Source organism: Zootoca vivipara, chromosome 6 (genome assembly GCF_965207765.1).
Source record: "Zootoca vivipara chromosome 6, rZooViv2.hap1.1, whole genome shotgun sequence".
In the NCBI taxonomy this organism is placed as follows: Eukaryota; Metazoa; Chordata; class Lepidosauria; order Squamata; family Lacertidae; genus Zootoca; species Zootoca vivipara.
Genome location: NC_142589.1, coordinates 74,873,881 through 74,892,518, shown reverse-complemented (window position 1 = coordinate 74,892,518; position 18,638 = coordinate 74,873,881). Strand labels below are relative to the sequence as shown.

General features: G+C 46.0%; 1 long non-coding RNA gene across 1 annotated transcript; it reads left to right on the top strand.

The window, feature by feature from the left end:
• The first annotated feature begins 5,519 nt into the window (after positions 1–5,519).
• Positions 5,520–17,490, top strand: LOC148685464 (uncharacterized). The gene is made up of 3 exons (XR_015950393.1): positions 5,520–5,632; positions 15,912–15,976; positions 17,199–17,490. It is a non-coding gene; the product is annotated as an uncharacterized LOC148685464 (long non-coding RNA).
• Positions 17,491–18,638: the final 1,148 nt, after the last annotated feature.

Sequence of the window (18,638 nt, the reverse complement as noted above, 5' to 3'; positions counted from 1 at the left end):
GCTAAGAAAAGCTCGCTTCCCTCGTCCCTAGCAAAGCTTCGAGAAACTTTGGACCCATTTTGGATTCAGAGGAAAGAGTGACAGAGGTGCCAACTGCGTGGGTGGTGGTGGTAGTGGCAGGAACACCCCCCCCCCGCCAGCTCACTCAGCAAACTCCTCCAGAATCTGCGTTTGGTTAGAGCTGCGCGACGCTGAAGTGGCCTTCGCCCCTGGAGGGCGCAAGAGAGCAGCACTGCCACCAAGGAAACAGGAGATTATTTGCGGCCGCGCGGCGCTTCCTTGCACCCCTTAAATGCCGTTCTCTGGCCAGCCCCCTCTCCGCTCGCCTTTCTGCAGGCGCCGGAAGCAGCAAACAGGCTCTTCCAAGGACTTCCGTGGCAGGCAGGCATGAACTCATTGGGCGGCGGCCTTGAGGGGGTAGCAGCTATGTCGAAGTCTCTGTCCCATAGAAGCCTTCAAGACGGTGATTGCCTCTCCCCATATGAACCAGCCTGGACCCCGAGATCACCATCTGAGGCCCTTCATCGTGTGCCCACTCCACCAGAGGTGCGGAGGGTGGCAGCACGAGGGTGGGCCTTTTCTGTCGTGGCTCTCTGTTTGTAGAATCCTCTCCTAGGGAGGCTTACCAGGTGCCTTCATTACATATCTTTAGGCACCATGCGAAAACGTATCTCTATAAGCAGGCCTTTGGCTCATTAAACATTATATGGCCTTTTAAATGTGTTTGTGGGAGGGGAGGCGGTTATTGGTTTTTGTTTTTAAAAACCTATATTTTGTGTTCTCATTTTGTATTTTTTATGCTATGAACCGTCCTGCAGTCTTTGGATGAAGGACGGTGTACAAAATTTAATAATAATAATAATAATAATAATAATAATAATAATAATAATAATAATAATAATAATGTGTGCAGCCTTATATGCTATTAGGCAATGTAGGTGAGGTGCTTTGAACATCCCATCCTTCCCTTCCTTAGAATATTAGAGTGGCTTTGACTTACACTAAAAACAGTAATGCAGAAACAAACAAAAAACTGCAACAGTACAGATCTCCTGAAGGATGGGGGTTCCCTCTCCACCCCCTCTTTCTCTATATAATATAGCTATCTATCTATCTATCTATTCCTGCCCAAGCCCCCCCACCTTGCAGGTATTCATAAGATGATAAATAAAGACACAGTGTGTGGAGATTATATATATATATATATATATATATATATATATATATATATATATATATATATATATATACACTGTATATATACATATACATACATACACCCACCCACACACCCACACCTACTTATATATTCATGGATCCATTCCCAACTGAACTGTGTCTCCTATATCACTTCCTAATCTTTTTTTCCTTCTTTTTCTTCTTTCTGGTGCATACCAGTCCACACAAAGCCTTTCCCTACAACCATCCATATCCACATGTCAAACCACCCTGAGATTAATTTGAGCAAGAGTTCACCACCACAACTTGTTCGGAAGGTTCAGCCTTATCATAATTGGAGGCAATAATAAATAAGAGAGTGCCTCTGGGTATGTACAGAGCGTGCTCCACAGCACCACTGAGTAACTACAGCTAACCAGCACACACATCTGGGATTCAAGATTCCGGGTCATTGCAGAGATTTTCAGCCTATATATATATATGTAAAATCAAGCGACCTCACACAAAATACAAAGGCTTGCATCCTGTCCATCAGTACCCACAATCCATCGACATTATCTTCAGTCTTTCCATCCCTTTCTGACGAATGTATCTGTTTATCCATTCATCTTTCTCTTCCTTTATTTCTCTGTATCTATGCATATCTTTTATCTCCCCTTTCCATGTATGCATTATCTATCTATCCGTCAAATCTCTCTTTCCTTCCTTCATTTTCTCCCTACACCCCCCCCCCCAATTAGAGGCTGACGGGAAGGTCCTCATCCCATCCTCTCTCCTCTTGGCCCGGGTCGCCAATCTCTCCCTGAATATTCAGCTTTTGAGCACACCTCCCACTCGGGGACTGGAATAGCCTGACAGGGTTACTCTCCACCATGACAAGAAAATGTAAAAACCAACCGAGATGCCCTTTTGTCAGCGGAGGGTGCGGGGTGGGGGGGACGCGGCCGGCTGCGGAGCGACGAATCCTCGGGGGGGGGGAGGCTGCTCAGCGAGCGGACGCCGGGCTCTTGCTGCAGCGCCAAGGCGCTCTGCCTACCAAGTAGCGTCGGGCCGGATGAGCGAGACGCTGCCTTAAACAGGGCGCGTGAAATTGAAAGCTGGGCGCAGTTTAGCAAAATGTGGAAAGGGGGAAAGTTTTTTTTTATGCCACCGAAGAGAGGAGGAGTTGGCGTGGTGGTGATGTATTGGGCACCCCCACAAACGCGGGAGGGGGGTTTGTGGAAGCCGGGAATAAGTTATGTAACACAGTGACTTGAAGGGCAATGATTCACACACGCACACACTTCCATTGACAACTCGCTTTCAGCTGAAAAGAGGCTGCTGAACGTGTGAACTGCTTTCACTAAGGGAAAAACGACGAGTTTCAGGTGGCGCCAGGTGGCGCAGACTCTCAGTCTACGGCGTTTGATTTGCCACTGCGCAGACCGCCTGGTTCAAGCATTAAATGATAAGATGCGCGTGTGAAGGTGGCAGCAGGAAATCCAAGTTTTCAAGCACTTAACAGAAATCGGTTCACGCCATCTCCCAGTAACCCAGTAATTGCGGAAGTGGCATTAGATTTGTCTTGACCCATTCAGACATGGAGGTAATCCCTTGGTACTGTAGTCACCAGGTAACGGACATGCACGTCTGAACCAACCCTTTCTTGGGGTTTATTGGCGCACTGAGGCCAAGGTCAGCCTGGAAATACTCTATGCCTGGGAAGGGAAATCTCAGTCACCTTCCTCGCAGCGTTTATTACTTCCCATGCTTTGCTCTCTCTCTCTCTCTCTCTCTCTCTCTCTCTCTCTCTCTCTCTCTCTCTCTCTCTCTCTCTCTCTCTCTCTCTCTCTCTCTCTCTCTCTCTCTCTCTCTCTCTGTTTTAGAACTACAAGGGTTATCCAGACATAAGTTCAGTGGGACATACTCTCGAAGAAGTGTATTTAGTTTGGCAACCTAAGCTTCCCTTTCTACGCGATGTCTCCTGCGCGCGATTTACGCCAGAGCGCACGGGAAAGTGCTTCTTTTCGCGTAAGTAGACCAACGCGAACTGAGAAAGGGCTTCTCAATCCTCCAGGCACCTCGTTTTGATTCAATACCTTTCGGACGCCTTTACCGAATAATTGTGGAAACCGAGAAACCCTTGACGGAGAGAAACGCAGATCAGGAGAAACCGCTTCTCTCCCGGGAGATGTCTCCAAGAATTGGACTGGAAAGACAGCAGGAAATGCAGACGGGGTGGTGGGGGGACCCACGGTGCGCAGGGGCCTATCTTGGTCAGGCGGCTCCGCGCTGATGGATCTGGGCGGTGCGGGAGATCCTCAAGGCCACTGGTTTGGCGAACTTGGGGGGGGGGGTTGTATTGGTATTAACATCCACAACCACTTTGCAAACACCCAGCGGGCTGCGAACGGCATCGATTTGCAATTAGGCCGCTCTAATACGCGCCAGATTATGGCAAGGACGCAAAAGGGGGCCGGGAAGTGGAGAGGGGAGACTGGAGAAATCTTCAGTCACATCAAAGCGACTCTCCCCACCCAGCTCCAAGCAAAAGACAGTGCGCTACAGGCGAGATAAAAACCCAAAGCAACGATCCCCTTGACGGCGCCTCCTATCCTTAGGTGACCTTTCTTTACCGTTCCCCCTCATTTATTTCCGCATAGGGGTGGGGGCTCTTTCTCCCTCCCCCCTCTCTCAAATGCTTCTGAGATCGACCCCCCGCCCAAATAAAAACAAGTTTGTTCCCTCGAAAAGAAAAGATCCCCCATTATTTTTAGAACCCCCAGTGTGGGTTTTTTTTTAATGATTCAATTGCGCGTCGTTTTAAATTCTCCCCCTTTTCCTTAGCATCTAGGCGGCTGCGGGGCTGTTTGTGCTGTTCGTGATCCCAGAGGGAAAGGGGAAGAGGAGGCAGGCGGATGTTAGGGAGAGAGCTTTGGGAAAGAAGCAGGTGGATTGGCCTTAAGCTGCGAAAGGAGGAGAGAGAGAGAGAGAGAGAGAGGGGGGGGGACTGAAGCACCGGGTTGCAAAACAAATAGGATGTGAAATCTGGAGGCAAGAGGGAGAAAGGGAGAAGGAATGAAAGAATCTCATTCCTTCTCCACCGTGGGAGACCGAGCAGTTCATAAAAACTCTGGCAGCATCAAGTGAGTGACCGGGGAAATGGATGGAGCCATTGTGGCTCTCGTGCCATTGGAATAATGCCACTTCAGACCAGGCGCCTCGCAAGGTGTCCATCGACAAGCTCAGCGGGCTTGTCATCCAGTGCGGAGTACGGAAGCACTAAACCATCACGTGTTCAGCAGGCATGGGCATAGCCAAGATTTATTTTAGGGGGTGAGGCTTTATGTTATTGTGGGGGTGGGAGAACCGAGTTATCTGTGACGCAATTGGTCAGTTAGTTAAGTATTTTTATTTATTTACTTGGTTTAGGGGAGGGCAGCTACCCCCCTCCCCGCACCCTCCTAGCTACGCCCATGTGAGCAGGCACGTGTGTGTCCGCCCTTATTAAAGTCACACCGATATTCGTAAGGTTCCCGGGACTTTGAGAACAAGAAAAGTTATTTCCTGGATCTCCGTCCCACGATCAGCAAGGCTGGGCACAGCAAGCACTTTTTCCCCAACTCCCGCTATCTCCCCTCCGTCCTGGTCAACTCATGACAGAGTAAAACTAATGTGTCTCTTTACGTTTTATGCTTTTTATTGCTGTAAACCGCTTTGATCTTTTTTGTGACATAGCGGTATATAATTATTTAAAAAAAATAAAACTAACAAGTAAAAACAAAAAAACGGTATCATTTATATCAACCCGATTTTCAGGGAGATTTCGCGCACGACGCAGAAACCAATTCGGGTGTGTCGCCCAAGTAGAGCAGTGCGCCCATTTCAGCTTTTTCTCTGAGACAAGCACCTGAGTGGTACACGTACCTGTCTCAAACACCTGTTTGGGAAAAAAAATCAGGTACGTGTACATACGTACTTAAAGATGCGTCGCCCGGTCCTCGTCCTTGGTAGCGGGCGGGGCCAAGTGACCGACTAGGGCTGAGAATAAGGGTCTTCCGCTTCCTTTACTCCATTTTATTTCCGGGGTGCTTTACGTAGAAGACCTTCCCGCTGCATTGTCGCTAAGGTCTTCCTGCTAGCAACTTTGCTTCATAGCTGCCAAGTTTTCCCTTTTCTCGCGAGGAAGCCTATTCAGCATAATGGAAAATCCCTTAAAAAAAGGGATAACTTGGCAGCTATGAACTTTGCTTGTCTCTGAAGTCTCTGGAGACATGCCAAAAGTGTGGTTGGGCGTTACCCGCACGCCCCCCCCCCCTCCCGGCTCCCACCTCCAAAGAAGCACATCAAATCCATTCACTGACTTGTCCCCTTAAAGTCAATGGATCTTTCTTCTAGGACGGGTCAAGGCATTTCCGAATCGGGGCGCTGGAGGGAGAGAGCAATGAGCTCGACTGGAAGGTCGGGCCGTTAAGTACGTATAGTATTTCTTCCTCCCACCCCGTCAAGGTAGGCAGGATGGCAGCTTATATGTGTGTGTCTAGGAATGGAGGCGGCAGGGCTGGGGAGCCGGAGAACGGAGCGAGCTCTCGGATCAAGCACTGCCACTAGTCCGGCCGTGGATCCTAGCACGCTCTCCGGATTGGGGGCGAGCGCGGGGACTCGAGGATGATAATTTGTTAATTTATCAAAGTGACGGCGGTTTGATCTCAATCTCTCATAATGATGGGACGTTAATTAAACTTGTAAGGTCACTTACGCCGATGGCTCGCTCAGTGTGTTTGCTAATTGAACTCTAGGCTCCCAATCGCACACCCAATTTGTCAGGGGCGCCTCTGGCAGCCACGGGGAGACGAGGAGGAAAGGAGCTTTGCAGTGCGCGGGCACGCGCGTGTTGGATTGGTGGGGGGGCGAGATAAATGCCAGCGAAACAGAGAGAGACAAATCTGAAATACCAGCAAAGAGTTAAACAACAAAAAGAAAGCAAGCCCATTCCTGGGCTCTTCCAGGTACTGTTTTGTTAAAGAATCAGTGCGTCTCTTGCCTAGTTGTGAATGCCTAGGCCTATGATGCGGACCGTTCCTAGTGTGAGTGTACACGCAGACTGCCCCAAAGCCCAGACTAAGGGTGGTTTAGACATGTGTGTATATCCATAATAGCAACAACACTTAGCATTTATATTTCACTCTGTGGAGTGCCAATAACGGTTCTATTATCTCAGTAATCTTTACAACCACCTTGTTGCTGTAACAGGGCCAAATTATCACCACCTCTGTGTTGGCAAGATGGAAGGGGTGATGTGGGGGCATGTCTTGCTTATGACCCTCCCAAGTGTTTAGGGTGATGGGGAGGTTTGAAGGAAGGGGGAAGCAGTAGTAACCTACAAAAGCTGCCAGAGAGAACAAGGAGCAGCTTCATACCAACGTGCTCCCCTCTTGAGGAGTGTGAACTCAAGCGAAGGCAGGCCAGCATGTGTGAATGTGGCTTGGCAGATATAATATCTCAAGCATTCATCGTTAACTGAAATGCCTTGTTTCTCAATGAAGTCAGTTCAGTTCACTCACTGACCTGCCACAGATCAGGCTTTATATGGAGTCAGACCACTGATCCATCCAGCACAGAGTATCTGCACTGACTGGCAGTGGCTCTCCAGAGATTCAGATGGGAGTCTCTCCTAATCCTACCTGGAGATGCTGGAGAATGAACTTCTGCATGCAGAGCTAATAATCTACCACTGAGCTGCTGCTCAGTGCCCTGACTAGCCTGCCTTCTGTCAGTCCATCAATTGCCTTACAACCAGTCCAGAGGGTGGCACTGTCTGCTCTTTGTCTGCCGCCTCACAGTTGCCCCCTGTAGAACTCAGCAAGTAGGAGGATGGGGATGAAACCAGAATTAGTTCTCTCTGCCTATCATATGCTCTGGCTCCTCCTACTGTTACACTCTCGGCCTTCTGCCCTGCCATCCCCAATGAGTTTCAGCCACAACTTGATACCTGTTGTGGGGTTTGCAGCCAAATCACAAATGCATATTTTGCTAGACAAGCATAGGACTAGTGCACAGCAAGTTCTTAAACTTCCTAGAAAGGACCCTCTGTGTGGTCACTTCCCCTGTCTCCTCTGGGCAGAAATTCTGTAACAAAGGAAATAACCTGTTATACTTCCCCCTGCCTCTGAGGAGACTCTTTTCCCACCATGCTTGTGATGCTTCCACACTGATCAGACATGTACCTGGGGGCTCCAGACACTTGCACTCTATTTTGCAGCCAACTTTGGTATTTTGTACCTGAGAAGTTTTTCTTACCTGTATTGTAGTTGCTGCCTGCATTGAGATGTAAGTAAACCTTTTGTGTTTATCTTACCGGTACTAAAATGCATGGGCATAGCCAGGGGGATGGCTGCCCCCCAAAATCAAGCAAATAAATGAAAATATTTAACTAACTGACCAATCGAGTTGCAGATAGCTCGGTTCTGCCCCCCCCAACAAAAGTCCTGCCCCCCTAACATAAATCCTGGCCATGCCCATGCTAAAGCATGTGGTTCATTCTTTGCAATGTGAGTGAAGAGGGGGAGGTCAGCAGAATACAAATAAAAAGGATTTAAAAATGTGTGCTTGCCTTATTCCTAAACTTCAGCAAGTTGCAAAAGGTATAAATATTTTACTTTGCTAAAAAGGCTTCACTTACTTTTGTATTTCTCCCACACATATGTGATAGGTGGTTTAAATTGTAATCTACAGATTTAATCCTCAATCCATCTCCTACACCTGTGGCATAGAGTGATGACTTGCATATGTGAATGGGGCCAACATAGATATAATACCATACTCACATTGCTCATATTTCCTCAAACACAATGCTTGTTGATGGCATCTGTTCACACATTCAAGCTGCTATAACTATGTTTTGAGATTTTCCAGTAATGTTATCACACATCCAGGTCAACTATTGTGGCAAACATGCATCTGTATGACAGCCCACATAAGTCTAGCACTTAATTCCCTCAATTCAAGTGGTGATTTGCATGTGTGAATGAGACTATTGGGATAACAGGGTCCCACTGCCTATTGAAATCCTTTAGTATGTAGAGTGAGCAGTGTTTGGCTAGTGAATCTTGGTTGGAGAGTAGACTTTACCTGTTTCTAATCACAAAGTGATATGCTTGTGGTGTGAGAACAGCAACAAAGTGCTTAATTGTAGGAAGTACACAACTTGGATAGAAAAGCAATTGTGCTTGCTGCATTGTCCTCTCAGATCCAGGATAATCCAGGAGGAGGAAGTTGCAAACAGGACACACCTGAGATTCTCAATCTAAACATCAAAGAGATAGAGAAGGCAGCTTAGGTAGGTACAGGTTTAGCCTGGGAATGTGGAGATCCCTCACTCTGTCTGCCTTAACCTCATGCACACCCTTTTTCTGCAAGTTGAGTTGCACCCAAACTTCCAACAGGGAGCAACGCTGATCCGAAACCACACACTGAACATGATGTTCACATCATGTACAACTCAATGTTTTTCAGTGAAGTCACTACATACACTCATTTACAAATCAAGCATGCAGGTTGTGCTAGCACAAGCAACATATCTAATTACACCAGCATTCATACGTTACTATCCACTGTATACAGAAAAACAGTGGAGCACTGTAACAACATCATTGCAGTGCAGAATGCTCTGGAACAGAGTTCTGGGACTTCCATATCTCATCCCTGGCATCATTTCCCACCCCATACCCTCCAAAAGCCAGCCAGCCATGCTGCTGTTGTATATTCTCAGCGTGAACCAGGAAGCAGTGGAGGCTGGTCCATTAGGACAAATGGGACACAGCTTCACCAACCTCATTCTGGCAGTCCCCACTTGCCTGCCTTCTGACTCACATCCAGTCCAAGGGATAGCCCTGACCATCAGCTTCCTTAGTCTCAGTGTTGCCCTTTTAGGACTCAGCAGAGCAGAGGAAAGGGACAAACTAGCCTTTCATTGGCAACATTAGGGCTCCTTGTCTTCTGCCCCACCAGCACCAATGAGCATCAGCCACGACTTCCAGGAAGTGACATAGCCTGCCGTTTACCATGATGTTGATTGATAGACAGGTGGGATGTCTCACCCACCTGTCAAAGTTGGCCCACAGGGGTGGGGACCAATAAGGATCTGGCCCACTAGGTCAAGAAGGTTTCCTACCTAATAGATATATAGATATAGATGTCTTTGTCCTCCTGTTCCAGCCACACTGTACAATTCCCCCTCCCACCTAGTTATGAAGCTTTCCACATATTGCTCACACAACTCTGCCCCACCCCAGTTTCTCAATATTTTAAAGATGATGATGATGATGATGTGCAACTTGGCTTCTCGCAATGAGGGAACCGCCAGAAGGCCCTTGGTACTGGACCTCAGTGTCTGGGCAGAATGATGGGGGTGGAGACGCTCCTTCATAAAAACATGAAACAGTTTATAAATGCTCAAAAATGCTTTTAAAAAATGAAGAAAATTCTCAATGCCACCGAGCTGTTAGATTCTTTGCTGAGGATCGTTAAAACAAAACAAAAAAAAACAAAAAAGGATTGTGAAGAACTCCTAAAAGACCTCTCCAAACTGAGGGAATGGGAGGTAAAATGGAAAATACAATTCAATGTAAACAAGTGTAAAGTGATGTATGTCAGGGCAAAAAAAGGTCTTAATTCCACCTATATGCTCCTGGGGTTTGAACTGGTGGTGACTGTCCAGGAACAAGACCTTGGGTTGTAGCAGACAGCTTGATGAAGACATCCACCCAGTGTGTGGCAGTGGTGAGAAACGCAAATTCCATGCTAGGAATCATTAGGACAAGAATTGAAAACAAAACAGCCAACATCACATGACCATTATACAAGTCTATGGTGCTACTGCATTTGTAATACTGTGTGCAGTTCTGGTTGCCTCACCTTGAAAAGGATAGAGTACAGCTGGAAAAGGTTCAGAAAAGGGCAACCAAATTTCTAGAATCAGTTCAGGAGCAGGGCAAGAAGTTCAGAACTGAACGGAAGCAAAGGGAGATGTCCTAACAAGCTTTCAAAGAGGAGGCGCGATGTGCTGATCTCACTTGTGAGACTCCTTTTGCCTTGTGGGAATATCAAGATTTCAACGGTATGCTCTGCCACAGTGGGTGGGTGGGTCTGCTCCCATCTGTGAATGCAACCAGCTAGCAGTGTTTCTCAAACTTGTGCCTCCAGCAGCTGTTGGACTACAACACCCATCATCCCTAGCTAGCAGGACCAGTGGTCAGCAATGATGGGAGTTGTAGTCCAACAACAGGTGGAGTCCCAAATTTGAGAAGCACTGATAGATGAGCCTTGCTGTAGGCCTCTAGTATTATTTAAGAATGTAATATTTGTCCTGCTGGATCAGACTGCAGTTGACACCCATGCCATCCATTTAAAACATTCTTCTCCAAAGAATCCTGGGAACCAGTGCCTTAAATGTATGGTGGGGGGTGGGCCTTTTATCTAATCCAGGATTCTGCTTTCAATTACACAACCCTTGGAAGCTCACAATCAGACCTCAAAGATAATAATAGAATCATAGAACCGTAGAGTTGGAAGTGGCCCCAAGGAACATCTAGTCCAACCCCCTGCAATGCAGGAATCTTTTTGCCTGATGTGAAGCTCAAACCCACGACCCTGAGATTAAGTGTCTCATGCTCTACCAATCGAGCAATCCCTTACATAAGGTAGCTAACCCCACTGGAGTTTTCCCTCAGCAATTGGTGTTGCCAAGAGGTATAGACTGCCTCTGAATATGCAGGCTCCAATTCATCATCATAATTAATAGCCATTGACAGATGATCAGTGTGCCTGATCATTTCCAAAAGCTGTTAAAGCTAACGGCCATAATTTTATCTTGAGACGGAGAGTTCCACAAGCTAAGTGGATACTTTATGAATAGGCAAAATGTGTCCTTGGCAAGCTCGGGTGCTCTTAAGACTGGATTTTGTCTCTCCTTAGCATCACCCGCAACCACGCGTTTGAACCCGGCCAGCGGGTTGATGATCCTTATCAGGGATGGGCGAATCTGTCAATTTTGCCCGATCACATATTTACAAAGCATATTTTCCCCTGATTTGGAATCATAGAATTGTAGAGTTGGAAGGGACTCCAATGGTCATCTAGTTCAACTCCCTGCAATGCAGGATTTGTAGATATATAAAATGATTGCATGTTATTTTCACTTCTAGATGCATTTGATTTTGCTGGAGAACGGCACTGCAAAATTCAAAGATTTAAGGGTAGCTGCAGTCTCAATATGCATATTGTTTCAGATACTACAGATTAGTTAGATTTGCCTTTAAATGCAACCTGAGTAGAATTTCTCCACCATCCTTAATCCTTATATACAGGGCTGTTGCCGTTGTTCACATCCTTTGAAGAGGCAACACTTCCCAGCACTACTTGGCCGGGAGCTCCACCTCAGCAGGGCTTCGATAAGATCAGAGGGGACGGCAGGCTGTTGAAATAACAAGAGCCCTACAAACAACTCTCATTGTCCCTTCTGGTTTCGCTTCTTTTGACAAACAAAAAACAAAACCACACACAGTTTCTGTAGCTTTGTAGGTATGTTTCGGGTAAGGGATAAAAAGTTCCTATGCTTTGGGTGAATTTCCCTTTTGCACCAGATCAGCCACTCACTCATTGTCTCTCATCTGCTCCTCTTCTCTGACCCTCCTTAACTTCAGTCAGTTTCTTTAACTGCTCCAAACAAATCAGCACAGCAGAAAGGCTGCTGGCGGTTCGTGGTTGCCGTCAGTTCAGCTTAATGCAATTTGGAGCTTGTGGGAACTTTGTGGCTGTTTTACCCTGGTGGGAGTGTTTTGGCTGTGGTTCTTGATCTCACTAGGAGAGTGGGCAGTTCCCCCAGGAAACCTTTGCCTTGGATAAAAGGTGGATCATAGAATCATGGAGTTGGAAGAGACCCAGTAAGGTTACCAGATTTTTTTCAAAGAATCCAGGGACACTTTTCTTTTTTAAGAGAAAAAAAAGTTGTTTTTTTTTTTAAAAAAGAAGTAATATCTTCTCTTCTGTAGTCTCCTCTGTCACACAGCCTTCCTCTGAGCCCCGGCCTGCTCTCTTGGAGCACTAGCCGCCGTGCTCGGTTCAGGCCTGAGCTTGGCAACGTGTCCTTGCCCTCCCAGTGCTCTCCTACTTCTCCTCCTCTGCGGCAGTGGCAGTGGCAGGGGCAGGGGCAGGGGCAGGGGCATGGCAAGGTTAGGGGCTCCCCTCTTTTTTCTCCTTCTGCTTTCTCTCTCTTCCTTCTCCTTCTCCTATCCTTCTTCTCCCTGCATCAGCTCTGGGGTTTTCTTGGCCCCGGACCTCTTGGCCCCGGACCTCCGCAGTTGGCCGGGTGGCCAGGCACTCTCACTCCCAGGTCGATTTGGGTCACAGGGGGGTCAGCGGTTCCCCCAGTTGATGCTCTGGGCATCCCAAGTTCCCCCTCGGCAGTGGCAGCGGCAGCCTCAGCAGCCCGGAGCCAGCGTGGTAGCACAGTAGGCTCTGGCTGGCTTCAGGAGCTGTTCACTGCTGTGGTGCCCACCATTTTGCATTGTCGGAAATCCCCATATCATGTGTCTTGTGTGGTTGAATCAATCATGCAGAATTCATTCCCTACTATTAAATCTACAACACTTAAAATATAAATCCCGGGACATTAAATGAAATTTGGGGACGGAATTTGTCCGGGGACAGATCTGTAAATCTGGGGACAGTCCCCGGGAAACGGGGACGTCTGGTAACCATACCCTAAGGATCATCTAGTCAAACCGCCTACAATGAAAGCATCTGCAGCTGTCCCTTACGGAGATCAAACCGGCCACCTTGGCACCATCCTCTATCATACTGAGCTATTTACGTGTCCCCTAATACAGAGCCTTATCTTTGAGACTTACTCTAATAATAACAATAGCAATAGTATATTGATATAGTAGACAATAGCTATTTATCACCAAAGAACTGGGGATAAAAGAGTTGCACAACTTCAGAATGTCAGAATTAACTTTTTATAGCATTGTCACATTTGAGCTTTGACTTTCCCCAAAAAACCATAACTTCCCTAAACCATAACTTCTGTTATTTAATTTCAGAAGACTCATGTTAAGCATCGAATAGCTAACTTCACTACTTTTGTACATTCACACACACACACACACACACACACACATATATATATATTGTGTGTGTGTTTTTAGGTGTACATCCAATACTTATTTATTTAAAAAAAATTCAAAGTATGAATACTATATAGATGTATTCGTTGACATACGTGTTTCATACATGCGCTTGGTAGGCAAATGTGATTGGCTGTGGTTTGCTGCTGCATGGAAGGTCAGTGGCAAACCCAGTTCTGTTGCCGTGTAATGGATGAAATGGCCCTTGGTTAAGAAGGAACCCAGATCTTGCTAAGTTGCCTGTCACCGAGCTCTAACAAATATTTGGTTTGATAGCCTACAACGAGACGCTGGTTGCGCTGCAAAAACTTATCTAAGGGCCCTGACAGTTAAGTCCAGTCCAGTCACGAACGACTCTGGGGTTTTGGCGCTCATCTCGCTTTACTGGCCGAGGGAGCCAATGTTTGTTCACGGACAGTTTTTCCAGGTTATGTGGCCAGCATGACCAAGCCACTTCTTGTGAAACCAGAACAGCACACAGAAACGCTGTTTACCTTCCCGCCAGAACCTATTTATCTACTTGCACTTTGATGTGCTTTCGAACTGCTAGGTTGGCAGGAGCTGGGACCCAGCAACGGGAGCTCACCCCGTCATGGGGATTCGAACCACTGACCTTCTGATCAGCAAGCCCTAGGCTCTGTGGTTTAGACCACAGCGCCACCTGCGTCCATTTAGCTTATTCATTTAAATTATTTAAATAATTTAGCTTATTTATTTAAGAAGAGGCCCTTAGTACCTAAAACAGGAGCAACTCTAATGGCACCACCACCCACAGGACTCGAGGAAACCAATTCTGGATGCAGGGCAAATGCTTATCATTGAGCTAATCCACAGTGTTTTTTTGACACTTGCAACTAAAATCTGAAATCCCTGGGAGAAACACCCCAAACTCCTGAGACTAGGCTTTAGCAAATATTCCCCAGTCCATCGCCCAATAAATAATAGAACCTCCTCACATTTGTTTCCCCTGCTTGAGTTGACGTTAATTAATATGCACTAATTAATCTACGGCACTGTGGTAAATACAGCTATGCTATGCAGTTGAAGCAGGTTGTGCCGTTGTGGGCTTCTGTGTGCCTTTAGCAGTTTAGCTTGTTAACGGATGCATTAATATTATAACAGTTACTGCTAGGAATACTGTATTATTCAAAGTGTTAACAAATGCTGTACAGTTAAATATGCCCATTAAGGGGTTACAGTGCCTTTAAAGTTTTCATTATTTTACAGGAGCACTGAAGAGTGGATGGGGGCAAATAATGAACTGACCTGGTTTTAAAACCACACCCCTAAATTAACATTGCCACTGCAAATAACTATGTGAACTGATCCTAAATTATGTTGCTTTATTTCATACGTATCATTTTTTTGGTCGGTGAGGGAGAAAGCATATAAAGATTTACTGAGAGAGAATATCTGAGATCCACTGACTATGATCCTACCTGATCATTGCTTAAGTCTGCCCAATGTTGTTCAGTAAATAAACATTGCTAATCCTTTCTATTTCAGGGTCTCCTCTTTTCGTTGCCTGTGTTATAGTAATATTTAGAATTTAAATATTTAGAATTACTTTCCCTAAGCACTCAGAGCATTTTATGTATGTGGATATTACAGATTTCAGGGAGGGGAGTTGAGGGATCATGGCTTCTCAAGGGTTTGTGGCTGAGGTAAGATTTGAACCAAGTACACAGTGATAAACAATTGTTTGTGCATGTATTAAACAGACCTAACGGGGGATGTTTGTGGGTGGGGTAGACAAAATGGTCTTTGGCACCTCCCAGCTCTGGTTCCATGATTCTAAGGATGGGTTTTCACCCACGCATTCTTAAACAGCAGTGGTTTAGTCCAGGAGTAAAGTCCTTCATTCCTGTATTGCCCATATTGCAACTCACTGGTGAGTAAACCCAGTTGGCTAAGGGTAGACAATACAATTACTGCATGAGCTAACACTGTAAGAACCAAGCTGCTAGATCAGCTTAGTGAAGCATTCTGTTTCCGACAAGCAGAGATTTCCAGGAAGCCCACATGGAGGGTATAGATGAAATAGCTTTCCTCAGCTGCTTGCCCCTGAGCAGCTGGCATTTAGAGGTATATTGAATCTGAACCTGGAGGCTCTATTCAGCTGATGTGGCTGGCAGCCATTGGAGACACATCCTCCATGAATTTGCCTAATCCCCTGTTAATTAAAGTAATTTAGGCCCATAGACATCACCAGATCTCATGCACCAATTTCCATAAGTTAATTGAACACTGTGTGAAGAAGTCCCAATCTTTTGCCCGTCATGAATCTACTAGCAATCGGTTCTCCTGACATGATCCTGAGCTCCAATATTATGAGAGAAGGATAATTATTTATTTACCTACCGCTGGAGTAAATTATGTTGTGAACCACCCTGTGATCTTCAGAAGTAGGGCAGTATACAAATAATGAATGAATGAATGACACTGATGTGTGAGGGTGCAGGTTTGGAGCCAGTCCGACCATTAGGCAGAGTGAGGCAGCTGCCTCAGGAGCACACCCTACCTAACTCAACCTTTCTCTTTCATCTTCTTCCTGACTATCTTCAGAGGAAACTACGCTGTCAGTGAATTCGTGGCATATTTGTTGCTGGTTGCACCACTTTAGAGTGCAGGTAAAAAAAAATTAAATGCTTGAATGTGCCCCTCCCACTTTAAAACATATGCAAACCCCCACATACCCTGGCATTGCCCCTTTTATACTCCCCTCCTACTTTTGTAGGATCAGGGAGTCTTGTATGTGGGGGGAAAACCTGCAACAAAACGTTGCAGATTGAGGGCTTCAGGTTTCCAGCCAGCCACGCCATGCCCCACAAGGAAGCTCCATTCTATTCCGCACCCCATGCAGCTCTGGTTCTGAATATCCCTCAACATTTAGCATTTCATGCCTGCATAAACATGCCTTTTATTTATTTTTTCATGTTATTTTTTCACTGCCATACAGGGAGGAGGAAGAGAAAACTGTAAGGATATTGCAGGGTGGGAAACATTGCCTGATAGATAGGAGGTACACATTGTCCCAGCACAACTCCTGCCATTTCCTCTAGTCCAGCCTGGGTTCAAAGGGAACCATAATTTGCGGTGCGGGATTGGAAGCATGTTTAGTCTTCATCATACTGTTGAAGGGCCCTCCTCCAAAACTGCCGATATCATGATGCCATTATACGAATCTATGGTGTGACTGGATTTGGGACTCTGTGTACAGTTCTGGTCCCTCACCTCAAAAGGGATAGTGTAGAGTTGGAAGCTGTTCAGAAAAGAGCAGCCAAAATAATCAAGGAGATGGGAGAGGCTCTCCTATGAGGAAAGTTGCAGTGTTTGGAATTTTCCAGTTTAGAGAGAAGGCAAGTAAGAAGTTTCTAAAAAAATATGCACAGTGGACAGAGGAAAGCTTTTCTCCCTCATAACACATGGACATCCTGTGAAGCTGAACACAGGGGGATAAAAGTAAGTACTTTTTAATCTAGCACATAGTTAAACTATGGAACTATCCCCTGCAGGAGGCAGTGAGGGCCACCAGTTTGGGATGGCTTTAAAAGAGGATTGGGCAAATTCATGGAGGATAATGTTATCCACGAGGACTAGGCATGATAGCTGTGCTCTGCCTTCATGGACAGAGGCAGCGATGCTTCTGAATACCAGTTGCTGGAAACAACAGGAGGGAGAGTTGCACGGATCCTGCCTACAGGTTTCCCAAAGGCACCTGGTTGGCCACTGGGAGAACAGGGTTGCTTGGCCAAATGAGACAATGGCTCGACTCATCAGGCTTTTATCATGTTCTCATATTTTTTCCTCCTAATTTTAATTTTAATTTTTTGCAATTTTCAAACCATACAGTCTTCCCCAGGACTGCTGATGCCTCTCTCGAGTATGGTGGATGGTGTCCTTTTGCCAATGAAAGGAGCAGCGTATGGAAAACTGTGCTTTGATTAGTAACTATGACAACAAAACTACAATCCTGAGTCTGAACTGGTGCATCCTAGCAAAGGGCTGAAGCAGACTTTAAGGGGCTGATTAGAAGCAGAACAAATTTCTAGGCCTCCTAGAAAACACTTTCAAAGGTCTGTCTTTCTTTCTTTCTTTCTTTCTTTCTTTCTTTCTTTCTTTCTTTCTTTCTTTCTTTCTTTCTTTCTAAAAAGTCAATGAACATCTGTTAGAATCCAAGGACAACTCAGCGTGCCAGAGAGTGAGAGCGAATAGATTTTTATATGTATTTAAATTTATAGCCTGCTCCATCCCAAAGGCTCAGAGGAGGTAAAAAGCAAATAGAAATATCCTGTTAAAAATCAATTAAAACACATAAGAATGTAACAGATCTTAAACTCCCTTCAGCTCTGTGCTGGCTTAATGCTGGCTGCCTTCATAAACCAAGTCAAACAGAGAGATCTTACAGTGGGATGGAAGGGCAGATAGATAGTTTCCTGCACATTACAGGAGTGGAATTTAGTTTACACACAAACACACCACACACACACACACACACACAGAGAGAGAGAGAGAGAGAGAAAGAGAATGCACCCAGTATCTCTAGAAAGCTTAAAGTCCATGGGAAGTGGAGCTGCAGCCTTTGCCAACCTGGCTCTCTCCAGACATTGTTGGACTCCCAACTCCCATCGGCCCCAGCCAGCATGGCCAATGATTAGAAATGATGGGTGTTGGAGCCCAACACAATCTGGAAGGCCATGCATTCCCTATGTTTGTTGCTTCAGGATTGAACTACCGGTAGGATGAAGAGGGCTTATCCCTCTAGACCAGGCACCCCTGAACTGCGGCCCTCCAGATGTTTTGGCCTACAACTCCCATGATCCCTAGCTAACAGGACCAGTGGTCAGGGAAGATGGGAATTGTAGTCGAAAACATCTGGAGGGCCGAAGTTTGGGGATGCCTGCTCTAGACTGATGCTGTGGCTCAGTGGACCCAAGCATAGCTGCCAAGTTCTCCCTTTTTTTAAGGGAAATTCCCTTATGCTGAATAGGCTTCCTCGTGAGAAAAGGGAAAACTTGGCAGCTATGGACCCAAGCCCTCCTAGGCCTTTTACTCTGGGCTCAGGCTCTCCTGCCTCCTCTCCCTACTCCATAAGCTTTAGCTTGTTTATTTATTTACTGCTTTGCTTATGGGGGCTTCTGAGTACGCTGCAAAAAAACAACAACAGTACTGACGTGACCTCAGCAACTGCCTTGGACTCCTTCAGGAGGAGGAGTGGGGACATAATAATAATAATAATAATAATAATAATAATAATAATAATAATAATAAATAAATAATCCATATTTATTT